Raw genomic sequence first — 15,928 nt, 5'->3', positions numbered from 1 at the left:
GTTCTCACAGCGGTGAATATGAAGATTTCTGTCTTCTGGGTTGTTGCGCTGTGTAGTCTGGTCGATGTTAACCAACGTTTCAGAGGTCATACTGCCTCCGTCATCAGAGTATGAAGATTTCCGTCTTCTGGGTTGTTGCGCTGTGTAGTCTGGTCGATGTTTACCAACGTTTCAGAGGTCATACTGCCTCCGTCATCAGGGCGATGATTATGAAGATTTCTGTCTTCTGGGTTGTTGCGCTGTGTAGTCTGGTCGATGTTTACCAACGTTTCAGAGGTCATACTGCCTCCGTCATCAGGGCGATGATTATGAAGATTTCTGTCTTCTGGGTTGTTGCGCTGTATAGTCTGACCAGACTACACAGCGCAACAACCCAGAAGACAGAAATCTTCAAATCTGTGGTGGTTTCAGCTGAGAGCAGCCGAAAATACTTTTGAAACGGCACAGACTACGTAGACGTCTTCCGACGTAAACAAAAGAACTCTAAATCCGAAGTAGATATGCAGAATCCTGTGAGCAGGCTCGTGTTTAACGATGACTTGGACTCAGTACTTCAACTGTTAGTAATTATCAGTTGTTAGCAGTAGCTATGAGTTCAATATATCTATTGCATAGTATAGGTAAACCTTCTTCGTACTAGAATTAATTCTGTGTCAACCAGTTTAATAGCAATTTAGTTGGTAAACAAATTCCTTGCTTTTATAATACCACAATATTGACCATCGTATTCTCTATACTATATTCTAAGCCAGCTGAATCACGCCGTACCAAAAGATACATTTTAATATTATCATCCCATTTATGACTACGTATCTTAGGCAGTCTCTTTCAATTGCAGTATCCGAACACAGTCATGCGTTCAACTCTTATCAATTATAAACTGAATGATTATATCTACTACCATCCAAATCATTCCTGAGTCACAATCTAAACTTAATACGCTCCGTTTAAAATACACATTTACAGACATCAGAGAGACATTCAGAACAACTTTCAGCTCTTAACAGTCGCTGGATTTAATAATTAATGCATGCAATAAATTTCCTTCTTAAAGCATCATGCACTCTGTTTGAAATAAGCCCGATGTAACACAGAACGTATAGAATATTTTATGATCGTCCCCTTCGACAAACACGCATACAACCCGGGGGTAAAGGGGTGATTAAGGGTGTATAAAACCGGACGGGCTGCAAACATCTCGATGTCGGCGTTCGCAAAACACATACAAAGACTTAGGAGCGCAGATAAACATTTATTTGTATTTTACGTCAGAGTAACAACCTCTTTCACATGTGTAATTCTTTGCATTATTCGAAAGAAAATTTCTTAGTTTATTACAGGGGAGAAATATAATAATTCTATATTAAAATAAGAACGGATATACAAAACAGATTCCTTCGTGTTGTACTTGTCTGTTGGTAAACTACGTGGAGACCTGATGATGGCTGTGTTCTGGATTAGAGCGCTGTGTAGTCTGATAACACCTCACCGACGTCTCAGAGGTGCCTGAATATGAGTCAGAAATACGTCTGAAACGTCGGTAAACTCGTACCAGTCTACTCGGCGAAACAACCCAGAAGACAACCATCTCTTTAATGAAGATGTCTGAGTAAGACTCATCGCCCTGATGATGGAGGCAACAAGGACCTCTGAAACGTCGGTAAACTCGTACCAGTCTACACGGCGAAACAACCCAGAAGACAACCATCTCTTTAATAAAGATGTCTGAGTAAGACTCATCGCCGTGATGATGGAGGAAACAAGGACCTCTGAAACGTCGGTAAACTCGTACCAGTCTACACGGCGAAACAACCCAGAAGACAGCCATCTCTTTAATGAAGATGTCTGAGTAAGACTCATCGCCCTGATGATGGAGGCAACAAGGACCTCTGAAACGTCGGTAAACTCGTACCAGTCTACACGGCGAAACAACCCAGAAGACAGCCATCTTCAGACTCAACGCCGTGAAAACCTCAAATCCTAAATCTCTTTCCTTTTATATGAAATGGAAGTCATTAATTACCAATAGTAAGGGATTTATGTTTCCGGTCAGCGTTTTATTTTTGTGAGTGTGTTTGTTAATGTGTAGGTGTGTGTTTCTCTGCTCACTAGGAGTGTTCCAAGAAAAACGTAGGCAGCCAAGCTCTCTTTATTTAAGTAAATTATTAGGGAACAAAAGTATTTAGAGTAGACGCGATGTCTGCAGTGCTACCAACTTCTTCGTGCGTCCCATCTGACAATAGGGGCATTCTGTAATATTACTCCTACACGTACGCAATGTTAGAGAACTATTTAGTATCGAAATTTATAAAAAAAAATATAAAACTTAATTATATTTTAACAAATAAACTTAAATTTATCTGCGAGTTAGTTTACATGGGGAAACAAGAAAATAATTATGTACAAAATGTTGGTAAGATATCTTCTGTAATTAAGCTGAATAAGATGGAGAAATATTCGATTTAGTATTACAATAATTCTTAAGTAATCAGGTTGTGTGCTTAAGAGAACTGAGCTGATTCAAGATGCAAGACATTATAGTAACTGTCGGCGACTGGGTTTGATTAATATAGCCAATTAATTAATTTCACAGTCACATATAAAACGCAGTTACTAAGCCAAATATAAAAGGTCTCAAGGGGTATTAACATCCTGAAAAATTAAAAAATATAAAAGTAATTGATTCGAAGATAAACTCTCATTTCTCGTCCTGTAGAAGACATTTATAATAAAATAAATATCACCTGACTTTCTTTGAATACCGGTGTTCAAATATCTGCCAGAATTATTATCCAGTCCTTCTAAGTCATTTAATAGGCATAATTAGTTGTAACACATTTAAAAAGACCAGAAGATTTATTTAAGTTTACAACCAGATACTTCATAATCACACACAAAATTTAGAGGTTAGTTTTAATCAATCTACGCTCTTAAATTGTATTACGAACCCGTTTACAACATTGTGAAGGGAGAAATTTAGATTTGGTTTTCCTTCACTATGAAATATTGGTGCCAAATATAGGATTTTCTGACATACGTTTTCCGTTTGTTCCTAAGTGTAACAAAAGAAGAGAATTCAGGGTTTAAAAACGATGAACATCTACAAAATATCACAAAAATTACATTTAATACGTTCCTTGTGTTTAGTGACTCCTCAATTCTGAAAACTTTGGAAATAATTGACGTAAATTTAATAATACATTTTTGTCCCGTAGTCAGAAAAGTTAAATTCCACCCCACAAAAAGATATTATAGAAGAATAATTATTGACAAAACTAAACCAACCTCTAAAATAAAAATTCAGATATGCAAATCTTGAAAACATGCCAAGACAAGAAACCCAATCCCATGTGAATCTTAAAATACATTAAGTCAAACAGATGACCAAACAAAGGATTTATACTAAAGGTAACAAATAAACCACTGGAAAACACTAACTCGTAAAAGCAAGATCATTGATACATCTCACGAAGTCAAAACAACGACACGAAATCAGTAAGGTAATTGTCACACACGACTCTGTGGCATTAACCTATCAAGAAAGACAAATTCTCGTCTTTGAGTAAACTAATTGGAGCGAACAGTTTGAAACATCTTCAGGAAACAGGAAACACAAATCACTGACTCCGTATTGTGAGTTTGGAGCCTGGAAGGAGAAATAAGCTAATTCGATTCGTGGAAACATTTACAATTCACAATTTTCAGACATAACACATTCAGCCTACTGATAGAATATTAAATTACTGTTTCCAAAAAAAAATTTCGCGACAGCCTCGCTAACAAGAAGACTTGATTTACGCAGAGAAATGGTTTGCAACACACATTTTTAACACTTCAAACACCCTTCGCTGTAAATAAACCGACGAACTAGTTGACACAGGTGAAGTTCGTTGCTAAGATACCAATTTCAGTTCGAAGGCCCCCCCCCCTTCAACATTACTGTATATACGAACTCGATCAATACTTGAGCGTTTGACAAAACACGTGGCTTATCACCAAGATAGATTTCTCGTTATCTCCTCCAACCTGCCTACACTTTTAACAACACGATACTGTGAAACTTACGATATTATACGATATTTAGCATATCCACAAGTATTATATGAAGTATATGTTGAACTAACACGGCTATCTTCTGAGTTGTTTCATATGTCCTTACTGCCTCCATCATCAGGGCGATAAATACTTTCATCTCCCTGATGATAGAGGCAGCCAGAAGATAGACATCTTCGTATTAATCTCAGTGAAAAATCTCAAATCATATAGAGTCTATAACATTAACAAATTTAGAATTTTTATTATACCACATTAAAACAGTTGAATTGGTAACAAATATAAAGTGATTATATTAGTCCTTACATAGCACGACTTTAAAGGTGAATTTCCAAAGTTTCAGCCTTGAAAACGAAGGGGCTTTTCAGCCGACCGCAACTTAACACCAACCTCGCTACAACCAAGGAAATCCAACACCCACTAGAAAGCTTCGAAACAGTTGAGGCAGTGTTTAGTTAATTCTGCGTAGACGTATCGCGGTTAGATGATCACAAATCAAATGCTAAAGCTGTTGTGTCTTAGTTGTGACCGCATCTATGATTTCCCGTTAAAGTACTGAGTAAAACCATGAAGTATCTTTGTTAGAACAGCATGTCTTGTGTGTAATGGGGCTAGAATCCGAATCAACACAAATATCAATTATTTTTTTATTTTTTATTTGTAGTGTTCTGTCTGCCGACAGGTCCATTTGAACAGGATCCTTCCATCCTTTTCTCGGACTGGGACCTGTTCATATACGTTCTTGGCAGATGATCCAGAAGTGGTTTGCCATTGCCTTCTTCTGTGTGTGAATGGGATGCCACGGAGAAACCGGAGAAGCCCCCGGAGGAAAACTCCGTGTTGCCTAGACCACGGCCTTGCCCAACACAAGTTATAAATCCGGGCACCACCGGGAATCGAACCCGAGACCCCAGGATTACAAGGCCAGCGTTCTAACCGCTAGACCACCTCATCTTATTGTTATTTAGTGTTCTGTCTGACGACAGGTCCATATAAACAGGATCCTTCCATCCTTTTCTCGGACTGGGACCTGTTCATATACGTTCTTGGCAGATGATCCAGAAGTGGTTTGCCATTGCCTTCTTCTGTGTGTGAATGGAGTAATTGTTGGGATGCCACGGAGAAACCGGGGAAGCCCCCGGAGGAAAACTCCCTGATGCCTAGACCACGGCCTTGCCCAACACAAGTTATAAATTCGGGCACCGCCGGGAATCGAACCCGAGACCCCAGGATTACAAGGCCAGCGTTCTGACCGCTAGACATCATATATACAATTCGGAGAATTTATGTGAATGAAGATATTATACAGACTTATTACATTACTCGTGTTAAAATTCAAACGCATTAAAATTACACCGAAAACATCAAGTTATGAAAATCATCTACGAGAATTTGTATATTACATTCAGATCTTAAAAAAAAAGCTCTTTGATAGTTGAAATTCCATCTACTTAAACAGAAGTACAAATATTGAACATAACACTGTGGTAAAAAAATTACAACTTTCACGGAATGAATAACACTGTACTAGAATCATCTTTCAGAACACAATCCCCTAGGGAAATGGCCTAATTACGTTCTCTACTGAATGATTATCTCCGGCCACGTTACGTTTGAACCACGTAACTCGACTCAGTTAATCAATCAGATCTTGGAATACACCGTCTGTCATCAAACTGATTGACAAACACGTACAATACGACAGACCCATGACGTATGAACGACCTTAATATGAACTGCGTTGTACAGGGCTATTCATAAAGATTGTCGGGGTTTTCTGAATTTTTTGTGGGGCAATGCATTAAACATACGACTATTATCATTACACTGGTGGATAGAGAAACTCTCAAAGTTTTGTTCTGTACCGCCCGCCATCCAGTAGTTACGCGATTGGCCGCCAGGTGCCAGATTTTGCAATATGGCGTCTATCGGTAAGAAGAAGGTTTTTTGTACTCTCGAATATCATCAAAGCCGGTCCGTTACCATCGTCCAACGGCACTTCCACACGAAATTTGGGAAGGATCCCTCTACCTGCGACTATCCCGGATCTGAAGGTACATATCAGAGCCGCCATTCTGAACATCACCGCTGACACGCTGGGGCGTGTGTCGGAAGAAATGGACTATCGTGTAGATGTCTACAGATTGACAGAAGGCGTACATATTGAGCATTTATAATTCATGTAAAAAAAAACTTTGAGAGTTTTGCTACACAATAAAACAAGATTGATATTCCTACCTCAATTGTACTACGTGTAGCGATTTTTTAAAAAACCCGACAATCTTTTTGAATAGCCCTGTATATGCAAAGTGAATAGCAGTCCAAGCCAGATACCTCGTTCTTAGCGTACAGACCTCCCACGAGGCAGTCACGATTTAAAGACCTTATGTTTGTGTGTCGACTCTAAGATGGGTAGGTGGACAAAGCCTAATTGACACTCAATTTGTCATTATTCTTTCCAATGTCTTTCATTCTCTCTTCTTTAATGAAGCCACCTGACTTCTGTGGGTAATACAGAATGGTTACGCGTTTAATGAACTTAGTGGTTAGCGTCCACCGCGACAACCACTTAACTAAGCTCTGAAGATGTGTCAACCAGCTGTCTTGTCGAAGAAAAATAATGCTGTTTACGTGTTTAGAAAAAGGTATGAGAAAGAGTTTGTGGTATTAAACGTGGTGGACAAATGTACACGTATTGTCTGTACCCGACGGTAGATATAAAAATATTTGAGTCAACAGTGCATTAAGGGGCAGTAGTCGAGTGACGGAAGATAAAATGACGAAAGCCGAAACAAGATGATCGACTCATGTAGATGAGTGACTCACCGACCTGAAGATAGAGGCAGCACGCACATTTAAAACTTCTGTAAACACGATATAACAATCCATAATTAATACCCGCCCCAGAGAGAAACTTAAATCTCACAAAACCGAAACAGCCTATTCAAATTAAACGAAACATTTCACAGGTTGTTTAATCACATATCAAATACTGAGGTTAACTTCAAAAACAAATATATTCGCGAATTAAGAGATAAGCATTAATATAATAAAAAGTTGTCAGTGGAACCACGGTTCCGGAGAATTAGACGTAAATACGTCTATACGGAAAGGAAGTTTATATATTGGCTTTATTCTAAATATTTCCTTCATACATGCTTTACAATTTAGATAAGTTTGATTAAAACATTGCTTATTTAACGTGAATTAGTTACGCTTAAGATGGGTCTGTGGTAGCTGAATGTAATGAAAGTAATGTAATGTAATGAAATGTTTTATAGGTAACAACAATGCCGAGTAAACAGATGACGTTTCCTAGGTAACATAACAATGAAGTTACACTTTTTCGTAACACATTTTTGCCGAACGACCCTTCCTTATAGACGTATTTACGTCAAAAATTTACAATTAAACATTTAACAATTATTTCTTCCTGATCAGCAGAACGCATTTGAAACAAGGACCACGTTACAACTACTATAAAAAAAATCACTCTCATGGTTGCCAACACAAAAAAACATATAAATGTGAGTGAATCATGGTGAAAGATTTCAGGAGAAAAAATGTTTTTTGTTTGTAATTCCGAAGCACCAGTTTCTAGCTTCGATGACCATTCCGACCTCATCCTACTTCCTTGCCAAGTTAATCCACTCTGTATCTATTTTGGAGGCGTCCCCAGGCTACAAGTAACAACACGGTTTGTTGGATCGTAAGACAGAACGAAGAGACATTAAGAAACTGATTTAGTCCTTTGCTCACTTTTCATACTCGGCTCACTCACTCACTTGGCCCAAATGCACTCCTACACCAAGAGATGGAGACGACCAAACAACATCGCACAAAACAGAAAACCAAAATAAAATAACCCGTACTCTCTTTCCTAAGCCCTCAAAATTTATAATCTGCGGCGAAAGGTAAACAGAACCTCACATCTGCAAAATCTGGCACTGCGGTATAAGAATATTTAAATTTAAAATTAAATCCAGTCTCGAAATATGTCTCATAGATTCTTAGTCATAGGAAATCTCTGTTATTTGGCAAAATACGAACAAACGTAAAGAGGAATCAGTAGTTAATTATAAATGTTGTCATTCTGACATACAGTGAAAGAGGGATTTCCTTTACGTATCTCGCAAACAACAGAGTTCTCCTATGTGTCAGAACTCATGGGACACTCCGTATAAAGGAATTATTGTTAACCGTGTTTCAATTATGTTATTGGTCGTAAAACGACATTCTCTATAATCTGTTAAGAAATTTGACATATTTCTATAACACTGAAGATAACGCGTAAGGATAACGTAGGAGATAAGTATGTTACCACAACATGACATATCGTAGCAAAAATGCAGGCTAATTCAGACATTGACATAACCAGTAACTGGTTAAAATTTAACGAAACGTTTGCAATATAAATTCGAAGATATTCATTTTATGCCAGCTATAAACTGACTCTACGTTAAAATTACCTAATCATCAAACTCTGTCATAAACATTCAGATTTTTAATTTTTAGAACATTTAAACAAACACGCTAATAAACAAATTACTTGTAAACATATCAGCTGTAGACAACCATTACGTAGTGCATTTATAATTATTACAGTATCTGGGTTTATATTAATTCAGTCCTTTTTACAGGTACTAACTCATGACAGGTAATTATTTTCCCAAAATATTTAATTATGAGTATCATCTGAGCCTCAGAAAATAAAAGGTAATTTACAAGAATTTAATTAAACAATTTTTTCTACATTTGTAAATAAATCTTCATATGTAGGATGTATATTTCTTAAGAACGTGTTTTAAATTTATAATATATTCAAAAATTTATCCGCATTATAATTCTTGCTTTCATCATTGTCGAAACTCGTGTGTCTTTAACCAGCTGGCGTGTCATTCATACCAACCACAAAGTGACAACCTCCAACTAATTTGGAACTGTTCCACAAATTCTTTCCTTTCCTTGTGGCATTCTCCAGAACAGTACACACGCTTACCGAATTTTTAAAGCAGGAAACAGAAACATTATGTGCGAAAAGGTGTGATTTATAAGTGCTAATAACACGCCTACATAATATACATTCATCCCATGCTAAGAACTTCATTACATAGTATTCTAAAAAAAATACGTATTAAGTAAGTAAGTAAGAAGACGTTAGGGTGATAATTAGTGACAGTTTGATAACAGAGATGGCGGAATTTTCATTTTTGACGTAAATACGTCTATAAGGAAGGGTCATTCGGCGAAAAAGTGGAACGAAAAAGTGTAACCTGGTTACCTAGGGAACGTCGTGTTTACTCGGCATTGTTGTTACCTAGGAAACGTTACATTACATTTCATTAGATTACATTAAAATACATTTATTATTATTATTATTTATTTAGTGTTCTGTCTGACGACAGGTCCATATGAACAGGATCCTTCCATCCTTTTCTCGGACTGGGACCTGTTCATATACGTTCTTGGCAGATGATCCAGAAGTGGTTTGCCATTGCCTTCTTCTGTGTGTGAATGGAGTAATTGTTGGGATGCCACGGAGGAAAACTCCGTGTTGCCTAGACCACGGCCTTGCCCAACACAAGTTATTACATTACTTTACATTAATTCATCTACCACAGAACCATCTTAAGCGTAACTAATTCACGTTAAATAAGCAATGTTTTAATCAAACGTATCTCAATTGTAAAGGATGTATAAAGGAAATATTTAGAATAAAGCCAATATATAAACTTCCTTTCCTTATAGAATTATTTACGTCAAATTCTCCTGACAATTTTTTTGTTAAGGAATGTTTTTGAATCCGAAGTTCGCGTAAGTAATATTTAAGAATTCGTACAGACACAGTTACCAGGAAGCTTTAAATACCTTATAAAAGTATCAATAAAGGGCATAAATAAATAATTTATCATCGCTTTTCGACTTGATGAAAAGTAATTCTTAAAAAAAACAACCGATCGTGTCATACGTAAAGAGAGTTAGACTGCATGTCGACTGCCAAAACAATTCCGCCTCTCAGAATACCAGAAGGAAGACAGCGAAAACCGAAGCGTGTACCTTCGTGCCGCTCACTGCAGCACAGAATTGCCTAGACCCTAGACCATCTCGTCGACGTTCAATATTGATCCAATTCCTACTTCAATGCAGACTGCAACTCACTCTTTCTGTTCCAGCCTGCAAGTCAGCTCAACATTTCTGACCTGCGGTTACATTTTCACATGTTCGTAAGCGGCATTCCTGCTTCCACGGTTAAAGAAGACATAAAAAGTTGTTCGATTTACGAAGGAAATGAGACGTATTTTGTAACACACGTACTACCCATGAGGAAAACATTCTTGAAACAGTAATTTTTGTAAAGTTACAGTTATCAAGTAAGAGTTTATTTGTTCGCGAGGCCTGGTGACTGGTGTGTATAGTACAAAGTTACTTTACATTTTAATGTAGTAGGCATAGAGCATTACAGTAACAGAGAAAGTATCTAAATGATAGCAACACATGTTTGCAGGACAGAGAGTAATATTGCTACCACGTTCAAAACGAGTGTGAAGAGTGGGGAATATTTTGACCGCGTGTCATCTTAGTTGGAATAGCCTATAGCAGTGGTATTCAACCTGGGGTACGCGTACCCCCGGGGGTACGCGAAGACATCTTAGGGGGTACGTGAAATTTAAAAAAAAATATTATTTTATGATAAACACTGAATAATCAGTAATGTACTTTATTTAATTTATTTTAGATGTAGATTATATACTATGTATAACTTGAATTATACACCAACAACTTTGGGGGTACAAAGTTGAAGAGAAATTATATCTGGGGGCACGCGAAGACATCCTAGGGGGTACGTGAAATTTTAAAAAAAAATATTATTTTATGATAAACACTGAATAATCAGTAATGTACTTTATTTAATTTATTTTAGATGTAGATTATATACTATGTATAACTTTAATTATACACCAACAACTTTGGGGGTACAAAATTGAAGAGAAATTATATCTGGGGGTACGCGAACAAAAAAAGGTTGAATACCACTGGCCTATAGTACAGCACGAAAAGTGACATTAACCAGTTTATTTACTTTTGTTTATACTAACGTTTTTTATTTTAAGGTAGGGAGACAGTCACGTAGCGACATAACATTGTTAGTGTTAAAATTTTACATTCCTAACCTAGTGCTTAGTGGAAGGGTCGAACATTACGTCATAATGCTGACATAGACAAGAAATTCACTCTGATTCGGTGGAAAGTCTAGAAGGATCTGCCCTTTTTGCAGTATTAGGACTGACTAGATATAACCAAACCAATTTCAACGACTGGAAATTTAACGTTCTCACAGTGGCGAGAAAAAAAGTATACATTTTCTGATTTATTGCGCCATGTCTGATAGACGTTTACCGACGTTTCAGATATGCTTACTGCCTCAATTATCATAGAGATGGTATTTACTTATTGTAAAGTTTTGATTGGATAAAACGGAATGCATAAGTTCCTAGGTGAAGCCATGACCAGTGATATTCTGACTTTGGAGGGGGGAGATGTTTACGTTAGTACCCTAACTTGTTCTATGAACATTCTAAAGAAACCATCTAATCAAATAGAACCATGACCGGCCTCTAAACGTCTTGCCTTCTGTCCCAAAAACTGACGAAGAATTTTTTCTTCGACTGAGAGATATTTTTAACGTAGTAATAATTTAAAAGGCTGACAGACAGCGGAACAAAATTCGGAGACGAAGAAGGCAGGAAAGAATTAAGAAATAAAAAAAAGGTAAATTAACAATAAAAATGAAAGAAAACCCATAGTTAAATAAACAAAGACAGACATTTAGAAAAAAATAAAATACAGCCATAAAGACGTATCAGGTAAAGCACTAATTCTGGTTTTATAAACCTCCAGATTCATTAACCCTTTTTAAACTTTTTTTTGTTATTAATGACGGATAAGAACAGATCCATATTTGGGTCCCTTCGTCCACATTTCTTAGTTCCCTTTACTACTACATTCTTTTCGTCAGCGTACAACCATCAAAATTACTATAAAATTAAACACCCTCTAAAAATTTTGATGTGACGGTTTCACGGCATTGAGTATGAAGATGGCGTCTGGTAGAAGTTTACCGACGTTTCAGAGGTCTCTGCTGCCTCCATCTATCTATCACATTACACGGCGACACAATCCATAAGACAGCCATGTTTAATCTCTGAACAGACTTACCGATCACGACTCAAGATCTAAAAATCTCTTAAATCTCTTACTCAATATCACAATTTTAGATAAATAAATTTCAATATATCTACATTATTTATTAAGATAGAAAAAAAAACGTTGTATGACTGGTATAAAAAATACATAAAAAACTATTTTAAACTGTGACTTCAATAAAATATTTAAAAACATTTGCAATGTGATCATCACGAAAAACAAACAAATAACTTAACATGTACATTCTCAAGTTTAATTTGTCTGTCTTCCTTGTCTAATTAATGAGACGGTTGTCTTTAACACGGAAGCTAACCTCAAAATAACTTGGCATCTGCGTAGGTATGCAAATGTATTGAAGCTGGCGTTTTTACACTTATTTGTCAACTCGCTCGCTCTCTTATCGTACCACGAAGCAAACAAAAGCCCTTGTTCAGCTGGCGACAGATTCCCTTAATCGCCAAACTCTTCTCTTGTAGCTGAGATCACTTAAGACGTGTTTATAGAAAGACTTGAATAAATTACAAGTTGGAATACGCTTCGCTGAACTTAAAAAGCAAACGCAGTTGCTAATTCAGGAACAAATTTCAATTTCCTCTTTAATTTAAAAAAAAAACTTTTATGAATATCTAAATACTATTGTGTGTTACGGGATATGGATATCCCTAACTAAGGCTTTAAAATAACAAACGACTATCCTACCCCAAACTAAAATCTATCCGCAAATTTCCTTAGTCCTAATACTCATAATATTTCACTCTTTGAATCAGTTCAGATAATAAATCTGTTTTGTAAACGAAGAATGTAAAAGCAGATTGATAATCTAGTTAGGAGAAAATAATCGTAAAATATTTGAATTAATTACGAATATAGGAAACAAGAGATTCCTAAAATATTTTAAAACCGTGTAATTGGGTGCATAACTCCTATAAATCGTTTTCCGGGAAAACAAAATGATTAATAGTGTATGAAATGATATTGTTATGCCACAATGTATTACGTACGAATTGGAAAATGATTTTCCGAATGAATAAATCAAAAGAGGGAATGCTGAAAATGAGGTGAAATACCACGCGATATTTCAAAAATATTTTGCATTGCGACGTTGAAGAGCGGGTGTTTAAAATCTTAACAAATGCCACTTAAAAAAATCTAAGACGGATAAAGAATATCCCTGAGATCTAAAACTGCAATTATTTGTCTAATTTACAAATGTAGTGAGCCTGGAAATTTCAGAGGGATTTTGCTTTTATCGGTTTCATACAGAATTTTTTAAGTACGTTGTCTAATATATCGAGAGAATGACTAATTAATAAATGCTAAGATTCTGACAAACTTCCACGCAGGTTTCGACAATTCTTGCGATTAAGATGACAACAGGCTAACATTTCACAGTTAAAAGAGGCGCTGTTTATCGGTGATTGGTTTGTTGGATTTTGAAAAAGTCTTTGATTAAACTGATACGGAAGTCATGTGGTTTAAATTGAGACAGAAAGGAGTGAATGACAATATAGCTGATTACATTCAGAAAGTGGACAAGATATATATTGCGTACAGTGTGGAGGTGGTAAATATTTGTTCAACAAAGAAGAGATGTAAAACAAGTCACAGAAAAACGTAACAATCAAAATTACAATAAAAACGTAATAATTATATAATTACTCTAAACAAAATAACGCTAATAAATAAGAGGCTGTTAATATCAAAAATATATTTTAAAAACAATATATTCTAACGAAGATAGTATTATAAATACAATAAAAGAGCAACTTAATAATAATAAAATTAAATTCGAATATATATTTATACATTAAAGCACAAAGTATATATATATATATTACTTAATTACAAAGAGAGTTAATCATTAGTGAATATATTTAAATTGAAGATTTTTATCGAATAAGTTGTTATTAAATATTTTTATGTTAGGTTTTGTTTCAAATCGCATTAGCGATAATAATATTAATAATAATATGTAACTAAATTATAACCATTGTTTATTCAAATTGTCGCTGCATAGTGGAAATCTAGAATCTGTAAGATTTGTTTCACACCAATTAAATTAAATGATGGAAAGATATAGCCTAATTCTGTAGGGAATCTATTTATGAAACTGTTTATGTTTTTTTCTGTGTCGTGATAGAAGCTGAAAGCACCTCAAGGTTTCTGCTCTGTGCAGATGTTTCTTTGGTGTTCGCCCCTTGTCTATCCATCTGTGTTTACAAGACTTGACTTACATCGTCGTAGATGTATCTGCCAGCGTCAGGCATGTCACTATTCAGTTATATAGCAAAATTGCTTGATATACTGAAGAAAGATTATTTGTCCATATTTTTAAATATCAAACTGTGTTCATATACCATCAGATTTTAAAACATTCTCCAAACATTACTTGTTCTTATGTCTCCCCTCAGCTTTGTCATTGCGATGAGAAACAAATCATTTGTTGTAAAGATATATTTAGAGGTATCGAGTTCGAACACAGGCGGAAACCCGCCTTTGGTTTTATTTAAAACTGGTGATATATTCTTCCCCACTCTGTGTTTAATACATCGTGTTTAACCTCCATTTTATTGTCATTAGTTTATGTAAATATATTTTATTATAAATAATAGCTTAATAAAGCAAGGAAAACTTTGTGGTAAATCATTTCCCCGTGTGAGACAACTCCTGGCTTGCCGTAATGTCTTGTCGTAGCCCGTTTTAGTAATAGCGTCTATAATCGATTCAGCTAATCGAGAAAGAACATAGATATAATTATATTTTCTAGTACAAGATAGTCCTCGAGCTAACTGCACAGATTTGTACTGGCTGATAAATTTCCTATTACGGAACCCCGAAGTTAAGTAATGTCACTATAAGAAGGTGTCATTGCACTCTTCCTGTAACCAATCGATACCTCGTTTGCACAGCCCGTTTCGATAATATCTACCGTAATATTCCTTTTTCCGTTCGAACCTCTGTCTCCGACTTTGGTACAGCATAGGAATATCTTTGACATATAAACTAATTCCATTAATAATAACAAAATACTGTATTCAGTATCTCAAATCCCATTTTTTTTTGCAATGTCTAGAAGATTATCGATTTTGAACTTTACGACAAAACACATTTTGTTGGTTCATTATACTTTTAATACCATGTTAGTAAAGGAATCCTTGCATCTGATGATCATGCATAATGTTCATCACTTGAAAGAGACAGTCTTCTGGTATGTTGCGTCATGTAGTCTGATAAAAGTTTACCGACGTTTCAGAGGTGTTTGCTGCCTCCAACACGAGAGAGAATTAAAATAATTATTATATTTATTTACCGTTGGAATGCTCGATATGGAACATAAGATGATATTTTAATCATTTTAATTATCTTAACTTACTATTTTATTGTGATTTGACGGTAAACAAATATAATAATTATTTTAATTAATATCACAATATGACGCAACTATACTATCTCACGAGAGAGAATGTTTGTTAATTCTTAGGTTCATAGTTTCTTTGGACGACGAGCAATGTGATGACCCTATTATATTTTATATATTTATATTTATAAATTTTAAAAGAGTAACATGTACGTAGAATCGTTGTTACTACAACCAAAAATTTCCTAAATACGTAACAAGTCGTGCCTCCTAATTTCACGGCGTGATGTGCTTTCAAACATATAACATTAC

General features: G+C 35.7%; 1 protein-coding gene across 5 annotated transcripts in view; it reads right to left on the bottom strand.

Annotated features, from left to right (window-relative positions):
• The window catches only part of LOC110831257 (ELAV-like protein 1), a 114,421-nt gene that overhangs the window by 43,482 nt on the left and 55,011 nt on the right, over positions 1 to 15,928 (bottom strand). The gene's annotated exons all lie outside the window — the stretch shown is intronic.

The sequence above is a fragment of the Zootermopsis nevadensis genome, unplaced genomic scaffold, assembly GCF_977971745.1.
Source record: "Zootermopsis nevadensis isolate Lab colony 2312 unplaced genomic scaffold, Znev_1.0 Znev_ptg000023l, whole genome shotgun sequence".
NCBI classification, from domain to species: domain Eukaryota; kingdom Metazoa; phylum Arthropoda; class Insecta; order Blattodea; family Termopsidae; genus Zootermopsis; species Zootermopsis nevadensis.
The sequence above is the reverse complement of the archived record's forward strand: the minus strand, read 5'-3'. Positions and strand labels throughout refer to the sequence as shown.